Source organism: Nothoprocta perdicaria, unplaced genomic scaffold (genome assembly GCF_003342845.1).
Source record: "Nothoprocta perdicaria isolate Ctin4 unplaced genomic scaffold, notPer1 scaffold_0, whole genome shotgun sequence".
In the NCBI taxonomy this organism is placed as follows: Eukaryota; Metazoa; Chordata; class Aves; order Tinamiformes; family Tinamidae; genus Nothoprocta; species Nothoprocta perdicaria.
The window spans coordinates 6,772,427-6,789,439 of record NW_020454092.1 but is presented as its reverse complement, the minus strand read 5'-3'; positions in this window follow the sequence as shown (position 1 = coordinate 6,789,439).

Here is a 17,013-nt window from a genome sequence, read left to right as displayed (position 1 = left end):
CTGCCTCATTTCCATCTGGGAGTCCCTGGATGAACATACCTGCTTGTAAGCACGCAGGCCACAGCTTCCACAGAAACTGCGCAGAGCAGCTACACAGCAGATCTGCTGCTCAGGGAAATAGTAACTGCACAGCATCCCTTAGGTTGGGCTATACACGAAATGCAGAAGAAACATGGGAGATGCTTGAAATCAATGTGAACGACATATCTGGGTGGTTCAAGGGTGGTGTTCAATCTTGGGTGGTGTTCAAAAGAACACCAGGCATCATTGCCTTTATCTCTATACAGATGTATCTAATTAGGTAAATAGATTAGATTATGTAGATAAATGGATTACATAGATTACAAATTACACAGGAAAATAAATGAAACCTACTCAGTTGGAGCTTCTCAGATACGGGAAGCATTGACAGCCATCCCTAAGAGACAGATCGGTGCCAAGGAGGCGAGGGAAACAGCAATCAGTGCTCTCCAGAGCTGCGTCCCTGCCATACAGATGGGCCACCACTATCTCCCAGGCACAGCAAAGCTCCCCTGACAGCCTCCGTGGGCAGACAGAGTGCTGCCCTCCTCAACCTACAGCTGCCTTTGGTGTGGGCACTGCTAATGATTTATGGCCTTTTAGATTTTAGCCTTTTAGGCTGCTCYTTTCTAATGTTTCCTACAACAATTGCACTTATTTTTTTCTCTTCTATCAGTTGTAGCAGAACCTGTGTTGGACACATGTAGCCACACCAAATGCAGAAAATGGAAACAACAGTCTCTTCCTACAGGGTAATGATTTAATGCTACCAGATATGGGCCCCAACACAGCCTTGCTGTAAGACCAATTGAATTCCAATGGGGGTTGTCTGTGAGGAGGCTCAACCAAACAGGGACTCCCTTAGCATGTCCTTAATTAAAAGCTTGGCACTGCTTTCTGCTGTTTTATCCTGTGTCTTTTTCACGTGAAGCCCCTGAAATCCCTGTGGGAATACAACTCCCTGTGCAGCAACAAGGAAAAGAAATCCAACCAGTGAATGGTTCAATCCACGTAGCAGCACTGCCACCCTGAGCAATTCTGCAGAGTAGCAAGGCAGAGCCGCCGTGCTGAGAATGAAAGATTTAGCAACATAAGAGATTTTTTTTTTTCCTGGTTTAGGTAGCAGTTCCACAGCTACGGAGAAATCGCTCAAACCTCTTCTGGCTTCATCCAGACTTTTTCACCCCTCTATCACCTTTGGAGYCCCACTGGAGAAGCCCTGGGTGGTGTGTGACCATAGGAAGGATACCCTGCTCAGCACGAGCTCGTGGTGGTGTGAATGCACACACWGCTCCACACCAGCTGCCCATGATTTGCAGACTCGCAAGGAGCTGCACCTGCAGGTAGCCTCGTTTGGAGGCCTGACCAGGGAGCATGTCCCTCTGCATGTATCCCATCACTCAGAGTCACACTAACCTCACRCACTTCACACGTAGAGGGCCGATTTTCTGCCCTCTGAGAGTATTCACATATGACTGGTCAGTCCTGCACAGGGACTTACCTGAGATTCAGGATGAATATTCACATTTTTGGTCTTTCATTGGGTGGCTGAACTTGAATGTCATCTCAGCTATTAAGTGAATTGGACTCGATTTAGCCTATGTCCCACATCTATCACCAGACACATTAAGATTGATAAGTGCCTGCTGTCTCCCCTCCTGGGGACTGCTAACTTGGCTGTAGATATCTTCTACTGCAAGCATTTATGGTGGCTTACACGTATCCTGTTCCTAAAGACCAAGTAGCACATCAAACTGACATCACACCAATATCTGCACCGTCCAGATAAAAGCCTGTCAGGCTGCAGCACTAACATCRATCTGTCAATCCAGATTCCCTGATTGTTCTGTATAGGCAGAAGGTGAAGAACTGGAAATTTGCCTTACCTCCAGTTGTGGTGCAGGAAATCTGCCCCACTGGCAGAAGGAGTGTCACTATTTCACCGTTGAATGAGGCATGGCCAGATATTCCATCTACACAAACAATATTTAGCTTCTATGGCGGTAGCCCCTAGAAACCAGTCACCATCAGGAGCCAATTTTATAAGTTTTTACGGAGGTAGATGTGGACCCTGCTAGGAAGAACTCCTCTCCAAGAGGACAGCAGCAGAATAAAGAGGCAGGTTTCAAGGGCAGTGAATGGATTTATTCTCCAGTCGTCTTCACAGGTGTAGGCTCTTAAGTCAGCAGCCACTCAATCAGGAGAAGCACCCGCTTTGCAGGTTTCCTAATAGTTCTTTAAACACCAAGTGTCTGCACATGTGGATCAATTGCCACCTGTGTCTGCTGCCCAGCAGTGACCACAGACTTGGTCTTGCTTTTGTATTTGAAGCTGTCATGCAGTGAGGGACACCACACTGTGATCTTAGGTGGTATTTGCTGCTGCTGAACCTCCAATCTTCCTCAAGGAATGAAAATTTGTGATTTCAAAACAGATGCAAGATGAAATGCTATGGGGAAAGAGCCTTTGCTTGATACATGAAACAAACACCACGACATAGATGCCCTCTGGACTTTTAACCACAAACTGCAGCTCTGTCTCAGCTTTGACTGCAGCACCCCTTCTCGCTCCCTGCAACACGCTGCTCCCTTTCMTCAGGGCCACCTTCCACTCATCCTTCCCCACCCGCAGCTGCCTCCTGCAACCTCCACGTGCCTGGCAGACCCTGACACAGTGGGGGCTCCCATGCCACACTTCTTCCAGGCAGCTGGGCCCCCTACCAGGACCATTTTCCATGCTGACCCACATGGGACAACTCATTTTTGAAGGAAGAAATACGCTCTTGCATGAGCGTAGCAGTAACACACACAGGTTTCCACAAAGGTGCTCCAGGGAGCCACTAAGAGTATCTCGTCTGCAAAATTCACTAAGTGTTAAAGACCACACTAGCTCTTTAACACTGSGCTGAGTTCAGGAACAAGATATACTATATACTTCTTACAATGCATGGSTCACTGCCATAAATCTGTCCCTTTGCAAGCACCCGGCTTGATCCTSTTTCTTTTGCTATCTTTTACCGTGTGAGTGTAACCAGTTCTGTGGCTTTCACTCACCACAGGGTGTTGCAAATGGACTATTTTGGACCTGCAGCCTGGGTGCTTTTACACCGCTGAAATTTGTTTTGTCACCGAATCCATTACAGGGAAATGGTGCTGTGCAGCAAAGCAACTCTTTYGTACCCCTGTAAAATCATATAAATCTACCAGTCTAACTGCCAGGAGGGATTGCAAACAGGCTAAGGGAATTCTGTGGGAAGCCAAGGCTATTAAGTGCTACCGACAGGACTTTAAAACACAGGCCACTGCTGGTTGCTTTAAACTCGGTGCTGATGACTGTAACACACTCTCTCCCCAGCTCATCTCTCTCCTTCTCATTGGAGGGGGCAGCCTCATCTTCCTTGATTTTTGCCGAAAAGTCACCCCTGTGGTCATTATCCTCTGCCTTTCTCTGTTGGATGGCTGGACCACGCACCTGGGATTGACCCAGGCCCAGAAAGCACAGCTTCTGTCCTCCGAGGAAGAGGCAATGCAACTTGCTTCCAGATACTAAGAAAAGCAAAAAAGAAACTACAGAACTAGCAGCTCCAGGGCTTTATCCTAATTACAGAGCCTGTTTCCTCAGCCAAAATAAGGCCCATTGGCTTTTCTGCACCCCATCGCACTGGCCAACATCACCTGCAGGTCCATTTCCACTCTCAGAAGGAGGCTAACGAGGGAGCATGCTGGTTTGGGGYCTTTCCAGCCCTCATTTTGCCTTGATTTCCCCCCAAACCAGGGCTGAGTTGCATTGAAGAGCTGGAGATGCACAGGACATCTGTGTTGAGGAATATCAACCACGACATGACAGCAGGACCATAGGAAAGCCCTACACCCAATAGCAGTAAATCCTGCATTTTCTGTAAAGGAATTGCTTGTAAGCAAGGGCCTAGCTTAATTCCAGCCCAGAATTCTAGAACCAGATACATCCCAGATTGTACCAAGCAGCAAGCAAGTGCCCAAAGAGGAGGACACCCTGGGTTCTGAGCGCCCACCAGCTGAAGAGACCTGCTGTCCTGTCCTTCCTGGTAGCTGGAAGAGTRAAGCCTTGCAAGCCTGTCTCCGGTACTATCAAAGATATCTTATACCTTCCAGAATGGCATTTAAGAAAGAGATTTTTATGGCACTTATAAAAGATTTTTCTTAGCCTGTCCTGAGAGAAAGATGAACTAGTAAGAGATATAGCAGCCTAGCAGTGAKGGGCCAGTCCTCTTCAATATCTGTACTGATGATCTGGTTTGAGAGGGAGATTGAGTGCGCCCTCAGTTGATCTGCTTGAGGGTAGGAAGGGCTGTCAGCAAGTCTGGCAGAGGGTAAAGACTGAAATTAGCTTCTCCTACTGAGTAGATCTCCTTTCTAGATGACCTACCCTTTACTGACACAGTCCTGACTCGTTGATGGTCTCCAAGATTTCAAAGGCCTCTGACCTACATCATTTTTCAATGGCAACAGACCCATCACCTTGTAAATTTAGCACCTTTGCTGTACCAGAGCATCAGGAGTTTTGTAGCTGCCAGCTCTCCGTGGCACAAGGTGAACTCTCAACCTCTTGCAAACAGGAGATCCTAAAGTATCAAGGCAGCTCAGGCACCAAAATGCTCGACTGCAGCCAGCATCAGATGCCRTCAATCCCCTAAACACTTATCTGAATCCTCCAGCACCTAAACACCTTTGAAAATCCAGCCCAAACATTAGGCTGTAGCCTCCCACCAGGATGTCTGAATCATTTCTTAATCGGTACAAAAACCTAGCAGCTTCTGTGCAATTATCCGTCTGACAGCTGCTTCCTATACAGCAGCGCTAACATTTGTATGAGTAAGTACCAAAATGGGACAGCTTTTGTACGTCGGCACTGGAATATTTGGCCAGAAGACAACTAAACAGTCCATCAAAGCTGGTGCACACAACACCACAGATAGCAAAAGATGCTTTCCAGGTATGACACAATGTCTGAGCTCATCTTTTTTTTTCCATTTCCCCCCTCCTTCATTGCCTGCCCAAGTGGCTGATAAGAGCTTATCTTACACCTGAAGGCTGGCAAAGCAGAAGCAAGAACTGTCATTGCTATGAAACACAGCATGGCCTCAAGCAGCAAAGTCACCCTGCACGCCGCTGGGTGTCCCAGAGCAAGCATCTAGGGCTGGTGAAAAGCTGGTACTGCCCCTGTGCCAATGTCCTTGTTCACCTTTAGCCACAGAGAGTAATTTTGTCTTGCTCTGCGCAAGAGCTTTTTGCTGATCAGTGTTATGATGGGCACCAGCTTTGGCCATTTAAAAACTGGGCTAAGTCCACATCCTTCCTCTAAGGACATAGGCTAGAAATGCTCCTCTGGCTTGTTTAAACATCTGTGTCCTGGTCATATGTGGAGCAGGATATCAGTATTGCTCAGATATAAAATTAAGAGTTGTATGCACAGAACTAGAAAGACACAGGCAGGGATGACTTAAGTGTCAGATGTGCCTGGTGTATTGAACRTGCACAGGGGGATGCAGCCCAGTTCTCCCTGTAGAGAATGATGCTCCCATGACAATTGATATCTTAAGGGCTGCGACCTCCTCAAATTACAGTCAATCCCTCACTGACAGTGTCATTTATACATGCATTAGGACATGGGGGTAAGGGAGAGAATTATTCCTCTTCTCATTCAAGTGCTTTGATGGAGCCTAAGTTAGACCTTCAGGAGCTGAAGAGTGCCAAAATAGTAGAAAGTTCAAGGAGGAAAGAAAAGAGGCATTTCAGATTTAACCAGCTGTAAACCCATCCCCAAAGCTTAGAATTAAAAGCTTTTAAAAAGCCTTGCCTGGACACATTGAGTCATGCAAATTTAAAGGCAGAATTATTTCAAAGGAGATTTTAATTGGACCTTTAACTCAATAATGGAGGAGGAAGTAGGGCAAAAGAAGATTAAAATAATATCCCTCAGAAGTAACTGATACACYCGGGCTAGTTGAGTTATTGACAGCAATACTTCTGAGTCACTGCAAATCCTGCACTTAATCTGCAGTGTGGATTACTARGAAAATGCTTAACTAGAAATTACATGAGATATTTTTCCAAACACCTTGAATAAGCGCTGAGTCTCTCAAACAGATTCCCATTCTGAACAGCCTGTTTCCCTAGGGCTTGCRGCCCCAGTGCATGAGCCATGACATTCAAGGATGAGGTGGTCTAACTGGGATGCAAGTTCCCTGCGCTGCATCCRTCACTGGATCCAGGTTCCTAGGGATCTACAGGAATCACCCCAGTTGTGACTCTGTGTTGGCTTTCACCAGTTTTTCCCTGCCCTTTCATGTGTTTAACCTAGTAAACATAAAGACTATTGTATGCGAGTCCTCTGTACATCCTTGTGGAGGTTCAAGCTCCAATTTTAACATCCAAAATATTTCTGTAGGAAACTTAATTTCTGTCTTTCAGGCAACCTGAAATTCTGGGTTTTTCTTTCCCCCTGGCTATTTTTATATGACCACATCTCATTGAGCAGACAATTGCACTTTCTCCGCCCTTGGGTTTCTTAACTCTCACTAAGTCCTACTGGATTCCCTCCTGCTGATGGAAGCAAAAATAGTGTAAGCCTGGGGCCCTTCTCCCAGGGAGTGCTCCTTTTATAAACCAAGCAAAGCTGGTCAGCATTTCTCCAGCTGGCTAACCTTATGTCAAAAAATGTTGATATAACAGAATCACRGAGTTCTGTGGAACTTCACTCACAAGTTTTACAATAAAAACATTATGGCTAGTTTTAGAGGTTTAGACAATACAGGTTTTACTTGCACTACAACATGATGTAGGTAATTTCAGAAAACAGATGTTTATAATAAAATAGAAATGCTGAAACAGGCAAATAAAGAAAATAGGAGTTTGGCAAAATGCTATTCTGAATCGATTCATTGAAACTCAACTCTGATTTTCATCCCAGTTTGAAGAGAAATTTGGAAGTCTCAAACTAGGTTTCAAGTAGAAAATGAAGTTTTTCTGTCAGCTCCAATCCACATTCATCCCTAAATCTGCTTCTTCATTCAGAGGCATTTTGGTCAGAACAATAATGGTAATAATCCCTGCTCCCTATTTCAGTTTTCATTCAGTCTTTCACCTTCAACAAATAATTCCTATGAACTAAGGTTCAATTTTGGAAAAGGACTTGCAAAAAACTCAAAGCTCTTAGTCTCCTCCTATGGCTTTTTCATATAACTAAGGCTCTCCTTAGTTAGGTAGCTACTAAACCCCCTTGAAGATCCCACAAAATGTCTCTGCCAGATAACTCTTCTAAGGAACTTGAGAAACAACATGAATCCTGATCAAGTGATCACACCTTTCTTGTAATTGTGCATGTAGGGAGGAACCCAACACCTCAAGGCCAGTTGCAGCCAGAGAAGACCTTCCCAGCTACCCCACATGCACATCAGGAAGCTATTTGTTCAGACATTATTATTATTTATGATAAATGAAGTGTGCTGTAAACTCAAGGCCAGTAAAGGCTGTACAGATGGAATAAGATGCTCCTCAGATGGCTGCTCTAGGGAGAATGAAATGTTTTCACAGAGCTAATTGCCTCATAAATTGGTTTTATTCTCCTGGCTAAGCCTAATGTCTTCTTTTRAAGTTCATAAAAAAGAACTCAATTTGCTGATTGTTCTGGACTCTCTACTAGCTAAAAGAGCTGCTCAGGGACTCTGAAGGGGCCCAAACAATTCCTCAAAGCCATTGCAACTTGGATATTAAGTGGTGACAACCAAGGTATTTCCAGCCTCCCATTTAATCTGCTTTCCAAGGATGCTATTGTATTGGATACCTTAGGTAGCTCCAGTAAATGAAGAAAAAATTGGCAGCTTTCTGCAGCAAGCCCCATGGTTCACAGTTTTATCCAAAATCAYGTCCATCAAATCATCTACTCTTGGGCAACTCTACAGAGTTTTGTCAAATTGAACCTTCAGTTGCACACAAAACCCAGCTTTGTTGTGGCTTGTCCAGGTAGCTCAAGATCTCAGCCAAGCTTAGAGGCTAAAAGAAAGCGAAAGAGCACCCACCTCTCTTTTCCACAGTTAGGTGAGAAACACCCAGCCATTCCCAACTTCTGGTCCATATCCCAAGATTCAGAGTAAAAAGTGAGCCTGTCATAACACAAGCTCCTTGCCTTTCTAGCCAGGAGAAATATAAAAGCCTTACCTCGGATGTACCTGAAAGAAATTCCTGGAGATTTAAAAAAATCTGTGGACCTCCYTTTGACTTAAACTTTGAGTATTTCTTCTTTTTTGGTGAATAAACTTTTCTTATTGAGGGTAAAAAACAGCACTGTCAAAACCTTCTCCCATAGCATTGGTCTAAGCCACAATGTGAGCCTGTTCAGGGTGGAGTCTGCCTCCAAAGATGCTACTGGGTCCATCCCTGCRCTGTCTGGGCCCTCTCTCTTGTTCTAGATGCAAAGACTTCACGCAAATGCCAACATGAGTATTAGGAAACAACAAGGAGTGGGTTCAAATTGTTCAGTGCCAGGATGGAAAAGTTCTCAGCACGCATTTATGAGATCCCCAGCACTGCTAACTCCAGCTGTCTGCCCCAGGGAAGCCACGTAGAGGCCTGTGCGTACCAGGTTTGCTGGTGACACTTGAAGCATGTCCCAGGGTCAGAAAAGCTTTGGGCACAAGGGCTAGAGCAGCAATTCCAACCTTCCTTGATAATAATCATGGTGGTTGGTACATGGCCACCATGTACCAAATCTAGACTTAATGGGTGTTCCAATTAGATCTTCTACTTTTCTTGTGACGYGAGGCTATGTTGCTAAAAATACACACCTGTATGTGCACATAGGTCTGTATACATATATATCTACACATATTATCTTTTAATATTTATATATGTGGGCTGTCACAGGTGCTCTAGGCCCCACCAGGGCCTCTTGCTGCTGGAGCTGCAGCTAGATACTCCACACAGCCACATCAGTGTCATTACACCAGCTGCAGCCACCACACAGAGGAGCCCCTTGATAATCTGAGATAATGAGGAGGGTGTCAAAGCTACAGATTCTTACCCAGATGCAAATTTTTCTGAACTTAAAAAATGACTCTGGGGATAAAATCTTAGCAGATGTCCAAGACAACTGCTTTAAACTTGAGCCCCTTGTCCCTCCTGTGTATTGAAAAGGTCAGATCCTCTCCTACTGCTGAATACAGAGAATTCTAGTCTGATACAGAGATTAAATAAATAATACAAAGAAAGGCTAATAAGATAGAAATGCATAGTTACAGGATGTAAATGCTGATTATTTTAATAGTAGACAATAATGCTGTTAAGAGAAGTTAAATTGTTTGTCTAACGGATGGAATGATGTATAGTTTACATTTATATAAAGTACTTAATGGTAAACATTTAACTGCCAACTTTAGTTGCATTTGATTCCCATTATGGAGGAAAGTGTTTCATAAATGAGTCACTAGATGGGAGTAATTTACATCCTTGCAAGAAAAACAGCRTCTGTATCACATATGAAAGAGCAAAAGTGTCGGGTCTAGACTGAACGCAGAAAGCCCAAGAGACCCCAGCAGAGCCCGCGAGATGCAGGCAGCAGTGCTGAGATGCCCAGCAGGGGAAACGCACAAACTCAAATGCTTGTCCTCCTGCCCTGGCCCATCTCCTGCTCTCCTGGGCAGAGCACACGGCCTTCCCTCGTGTGCTGGAGGCAGGCGATGGGTACCCGAGACCCCAGGATGGCACCAGCACTCACTGGCTAAGGCTCCTTGTAGGACAAGGCCCATCTTCCCTGTGAGTTATTGGGGAAAAGCTGCCGGGGGCTGAAGGCAGACCTGGAGAATGTGATTCCTCAAGTGACTGGTGACAGCAAAGTCACTGCCTCGCCCCTGAAACTGGCTGTTCGCCTTACAGACACGGAGCACTCTGTTTTCCTCAGATTTCTCAAGAGGATCCCAAAACCTTGCGGTTCCTATGACAGAAATTACACACCCCTGAAGAAAAAGATCCCTTCCTTCTACCACTGGTTTGGTGCTCAGACCTACCTGTTCTCCCGAGGGGAGATGCTAGTTCGTGATGTTTATGTTTACCACATATCTGGAATGCTTTGCACTGGCGTGAGGCACTCTCTGAAGGTGCCCTGGAGGGGAAGTGCCATTTTCCGGCCTAGGCCGCAGGCCCTGCTGAGGCCAGCAGCGTCGCGCTGCTGCTCTGGCTGCTCACATCGCATCCCTTTCACACACCCCAGCCTGTGTCGTGCTGGTCAAAGGACAGGGACACATGCAGTTTAGTGTTAATACCTCGCATTCYTGCTGCAGCTCTTCTCCTGTCCTGCAGCAGAGCAGCCGGGATGAAAGTGATAACCCGCCCTTGGTCCCAGCAACACCGAATGGTCTAACAGGCCCRGGACAAAAACAGCAATAGCCAAATTCTTCTGTCATGACAGAGGCGAGAAATGATTTTCCTTCTGATCTGAGCAACTCCACAGGATGATTCAGATCCCCTGTGCTGCAGKGTCAACTATACAACCGATAGATTTATCCTGCTTAGATTTCAAAAGCCAGCTTCACTTGAACACCCTTGGTACCACATGGCCCTGCCACTCTCACGTGTCTGATGTAGCGTCACCGGCACCTGAATTTCTCTAAATTAATTCAGGAGAAAGTGTCCAGCCAAGCAGAGAACATAGGAATAAGCTGCTCAGTATCAGACTGTGTTTCCAAATGCAGGCAGCCATGGGATAAAGCCACTTTCAGGAACAGAAAACCACAGAAAGCAAAGAGATATAAGTATGGATACTATAGTTACTAAGTCCCCTTGCAGATTTATCCTCCTGGAATATGCAAAAAAATCAGCAACGTATCAAAACATCTTGCAAATACTGCCTGTCATTCCTGGCAGACAGTGCTGCCTTGCACACAGCTGGTTGCTCCCACTCCAGTGACGGGCAACGCTCTACTACTTGCACTGCCAGGCCAAGCAGAGCAGCCTGGTCATTAACTACCTGGGATGAGCTAATTAATCATGGGAACTTGCTGAATTCCTGCTCCAGCGCTGTTATTAATGGCTCTGTGCATGGGGACACGTGGCGGTGGGARACAGCAGCTGCCCCCGTGGAGGGGACACTGCTGCTCTGCAAAGGGCACCCGTGTCACCCTGCCAGGAAAGCAGYGCCTGCAGAGGAGGCACAGCATCACTCCAGGGATAACAAGAGCCTCCCTGGCATCCAACACCTCACGGTTTTTGGTGCTGAGCTGCACATCCTTGTCTGCACTGGGGTCTGACTGATCTGGCTGCAGGGCCCAAATCCTGCTTTAGATGACCAAGACTTTTCGATGCCTATGTGACTCCATCCCCAAGGACTAACCTTTACCATCCTTTACCTATCTGCAAGTCTGTATCATCCAGAAGCACCTGAGCAGACAAGGAGAGCAAGGGTTAATACAACCTCCTCCTTCCTGAGCAAAACCCTAGCTTGATGCATGTCTCCAAGGAGCATTCAACCAGCCTGGGCTGGGATTTGTTGTATTAACAAGACTGTTAGGGGACAGCTCTCTCCCAGCCCCAGCAGGTCATGCATTTATCACTCCTGCCGACCTTGCCTCCACTATTTCACTCCTCAGGAGAGGCTATTGTAATTCCAGCAGGGTGAAATCGCATCTGCAGTTTTGTATGGGTACCACTGGGCTGCCAACTCACAGGGATTCAAAACTCAAAAGGCATCAGGCAAAAGCAAACAAATTTAACAAAAATAAGACAGCCATTTTAGATTTTGGTTTCTTTTCTGGTTTGATTTTTTAGGATTGTATTATAGATATTTGCATCCATTGGGACAATAAACCCTTTCAAACTTCTCCTTCCATCCAGAGTTTGGACTCTCCCTCTACCTGTGGCATCAAGCTGCAGTGAAACATGTGGTCTGCATCCTGCTAACTTGCACTGATTTGCAGCAGACCATATTCCAACGTGTTGGTGTTTCCTATTTAAGTGTTGTGTCCAGCATGCTCCTGCATGAACTTGTCTGCATGCAGGCTTCTGAGGGAATGCTGCAAGGATGCTGCAAGTTCTGAATCATGAATCTCTCTAATCCCTTCCATCTCAGGATCCCAAACACCCTGGATGAAGGGCAAAAACACYCTTTCTACAAGTGAAGAAACTGCTGGATTAAAAGACAGACCCCAAAGAAACTAGAGCCATCACCTAAAAGGCAGCATAGGAACAAAACTTGCAGCTTTTCGTTTAAGACTTCCAGGCAAGCGCTCACTGCAGTGTGGCAAGGCAGGAGGAGTTGAGAGATGTCCTAGCAGATGGTCTAAGGCAACTGATTCGGTGTCATACTCTTATCAAAAAACTTACCTTAAATATTGAAGATCACATCGGCCTACTGTCAATAGCTATTAAAAAGCAAGGGTCTTGATTCCATCAATACAATGCACTCACTTGTAGCCAGCTCCTTACACCAGGCAGGCCCAGAGATGGCTGTAAAAAATCTTTATTTTGCCATTGCAGTCATTTAGGGAAGGACCAAGAGATGCAGCATTGCTTTTTCCATTTCATCCRTTGCATTAACTCTCAGATTTAATGGCACCTGCTCAAAGTGGGTGTGTCTACTCAAATCTTTGAGGAAAGAGAAATCCTGAATTGTTTCAGCTTCCTAAAATATGGGAAGGAAGGGCAGGAGAAAAATGGGGAGAGAGAATGAAAGAGAAAGACCGACACAGGACTGAGGATGACACAAATTATATTTCTGAACATTGCCAAGAAACAAAATGGGACAAAGTCATCTAGTACTTGTCACTGAAACTGGGCGTCACAGCTCTCMATACAGTGGGGATTGTTCAGCTTTGTTTAAACAAACAGAAATTAAAATAATTAAAAAACACCCAAAGCAAAACATTTCTCAGGTCATTGTCATTAAACTCAGAGACTGAACTAACAGAAGGAAAAGAGATCGCTAATACATTGCCAAAATCCTCTCAGTTTGATTTGGTTAAAGAGAAGCAATAAGCCCAGGACTGCATGTGGCAAGCTTCACGCAGTGACCATCTACTTGCCATGCAGGCTAGGGAATAAGGTTAGCAGAATACACTGTAGAAACAGGTGTAGGAATTATAGCCATAAGACTCACCAAAATACAAGCTCATACAGACCAGTCTTGACAGATAYAGGTTCTCTATTCAGTTTCATAAATAAAGTTTCTGAAGTGACCTTTRAACAAGGAGAAAACATCCAATTTTCAGCCTTCATGATGCAGCTATGAACCCCAACCTTCAAAAGGGTGATGGACACAACCCCTTCTGTGGGCACCATGGAAGGTCACCTCTCCTTGACAGGAGCTTGCTGCTCAGAAATGCCTATAACAAATAATGCAAGCAGCAAGGTGTGTTTGCACCAGCCCCAGGCATGAAAGCAGCGAGGTATCTGTGTAGCAAGAAATAGTCATCCTTTGGCCTAAAGAGAAGAAACTCTTGCTTATTTTCCTAACGTGAGCATTATCAAACTGCAACGCTGTTCAACATGGGTTGGTGCAACTTCTAGTTTCATACTTTAGGCTGGTGGGAAACGTGCTACGTGACCATCATCCTCAGAGCACAGGGCAGCTGAGAAGCAGGAGGAGCTGGAGAGTGGGACCAGATTGAGAGAGACACAGAGGCTACTGAAGTCAAGAGGACTTTAGGCACCCTRGTATCTATAGGGGTTCTGCTCTCATCTATTTTACAGCATCAGATTCGGGACATCCTCTGCCAACCGCACCACAGTCAGACTCTGAGCAGGGTCAACCACCACATAAGAGGGAGAGTAGAAGATGCTCCTGTGGACCTAACTTAGCTCCTCTCAGCTTAGAATAGAGAGCATAGGGCAAGAGATATAGGAGCCTGCTCCTGCATCCCCAAAGCAAGCTACAAATGCCAAGGGAGCCAAAGAGGAAAGCAACAAAACGTCAAGGGAATGCAGCCCTGGGCCCACTACTGAGCCAGACCATCCAGGGAACGGATGAAAATCTAGGCACTCACTGAAATACAATCTCTAGCCCCCTGTGGGCATGGGCACAAGGCTTCAGTGTCATACTGTTCTTTTTTTGTCTCAGCTAAGCAGTAGTGTATTTACTTCCCAGCACACACAGGGCATAAAGGACTTAACAGCCTGACCCTTTGCTTTTCTACACTAGCAGGGATCCTCTGCCAGCTTTGGACTCAGCTCAGTTCCTACCCTACGATTAAAGGCCTTGAAGCAGATTCTTGTTTTTTACCCACTCCCATTTTTCAGCATCTAGCCACTATTAAAGATGGGACATTTATATCACAAAAAGAAGTGGCCTTTCAGTGGGAAAAATTCCTCCAGAGTCAACCAAAGTAGTGATGAAGTAGAGGCCTATTCTTGTTATGGCCAGCAGGCACCATCCAAGAAAGCACATGTGCAAAAGCCTCATTGACTTAAATGACACTTAGAGCACCTGCTTCTTTATGTTGCACAACTGCAGTCAAAATGACAGGAGCCGAAGTGATGCTGAAGACCTGCCCCTCAGAGCTGCCCTTTCAGCTATGGACACATATGCTGGATGCAGTCCTCATCATACTGCATAGACTAGTACAAAATGTCCCACTGACCATCATTTGAGGATACAGACTGCACAATGTCCAAAGCAACCATGCTAAATGCCAAAAGCATTTTAATCCCTCTGGCACAATGGAAAAGGTCATTTATCAACCTTCCATCCTCCAACAGCATACACTTAAACTTGAACCTTTCCCTTTCAAGGGGCTGCTGTGAAACAGAATAAAGCAGATACCTTGATTTCAGGTTAAGTATGGAGCTCTCACCACCTGCTCCAGGTCATAAAAGAGTCTTAGTGGTCTTTGCTTTGACTACAGCCTTTGGGATGGAGGACAGGAAAGGGTTTGTGAGCTGGAAAACCGGAGCCTGCAGCTTCGAGGAGCTAGTCCACCTTCTTCATGATATTTACCACAACCTGAGCACCTGGAATGGGAGCCTACATGATCATTTATTCTGCTACACGACCTTCACAGCCAAGAGCAAAGGCCATAACAGCCAATGTTTGAGGAATGCCCAAGCAAAGCAACACAGAGCATGCAGGTGTCCCACCTAGGACAACACATTCATCCTTAACCTGGAACCTCTTATCCTAATTCTACATATTAAAGACGTATGACTGTCAAGATAGAGAAAAGGAATCCTAGTATGGATCATTTCTTCTTACCAATTGGGCAAATGAAAATTCCCAAACAATAGGATTAGACTCAAACTGGGTAACTGTCATAAACCTACAACCAACCTGAGACCAAGAGAGCAAGGATGTCTTTCTAAGCCAGACTACAAAACTAATCAATGGCAGGGGCTTCTATAGCTCACCCAGTAAAACAATCAAAGAGAAGATTATTAGATGGACAAATGCCAGCTTTGCTGTGCAAGACACCCTGCAATCCTTGAACCGTGCAGAGCAACAGTCAGCGGAGCAGAACTGGGCAACAGGCTGCTTTGGATTCTCTTGAATATATGATACATGCACCAAAAAAAAAAAAAAGAAAGAAAAAAGCAGTTCTAAGGTTTACCAAAACTATTTTTCAGATTAAGAAAAAAAAAGCAAAAACACTATTAAAACATTTTCTGCTTTTTCAAAACAAAAAGTTTCATATTTCTGCTTCAAAACAACTTCTCATAGCCCAACTATGCTTAAAACTGTTTTTAAAAAAGTGAAAAAGCAATTCTAAAAATGAAAAGTTTCATTTTTGATTGAAACTATTATATGTTTTGATTTTTCCCTTTTTTATTCCCTGAAAAACGAAAAAAAAAAGTTTCAGATCACCCTTACAATTTTTTTTCCTGCAGATTTTTCAGTTTTGCCCGCAAACTGAAAAAACACTGTGGGCACAGCCTACTTGAAAGTTCACTGTCCCTCTGTCTATACGAGTTAATCCTAAACCAAAGTAAATGGGAAGTTTGTCGTATCAACCAGAGTCGAGGTATTTAGCTGATGTCAAAATACTAAAAATCAGAGGAGCTGAGCCTGCTTCCGACGGGCTGAACGTGACGCAGGAGGTGACAGACCTCCTGGCTCCAAATAATCACCACCACCTACAAGCTTCTGGCTAAGCCATCTCAAGTAAGGCAATTTAGAAATGCTGACTCCAATCCTGCACTTTCAGAAGCTGAGATGCACTTGCAACCACTTAACTGCAAGCAATGTAAGATCTAGGTAGCCCAACCTACCTACTTCAAGCAAGGGTTCTGGAGGCTGGGCATGAACAAATGAGGAGAGGTGCAACATTGCTCACACTAGTCATATTTGAGCATCATTCATGTGACCTGAAAGCGACATCCCTTTTGTGCAGAGCGTGAGCACATCTGCAGGGACAATACAGTACTGGATAGTTACTTTGCAAGCTCAATACAATGAAMAGGCCTTAGAAGGGTTTCTTTTGGGATAGTCATCTGGTTCAAATACAGCAGAAGACAACAACAACAGCAAAAAAACAGAATAAATTAGAAATCAGCACAGCTTTCTAAATGCTCTAGAACAATTACTTGCAAGACAAAAATCACAGCTCTGGTACTTAGAATCTTATCTTTTTTTAAAAAACAATAATTCACAAGTTTTGCATAAAAATAAACATTTTAAGCTGAGAGCATTATGTTATTTGGATCAACCCGCTTTTTTATATATATATATTTCTATGTATTTAAATGCATATTTTTTCTAAGATTATGCTTTAAAGGAGTAGATGGGGGTCACAAATACATAAAAATAGATATTTTGGAAAGAAAGAGTAATAATAAAGACAACACTGATGATTACAAAAAAAAAAAAAAAAAAAAAGGGAAAAAAGAAGGGCAAATTAAACAGGGCAGTATTTGAAAGCAATGGCTCACCATACTATAACCCAGGGCATCCAGTCCCCCTGTATCGTGAGCAGTTACTCCTAAATACTATTAAGTTTTGTAACAGTGATGTAAAATAAAAATTCCTCCAAGTGTGTTT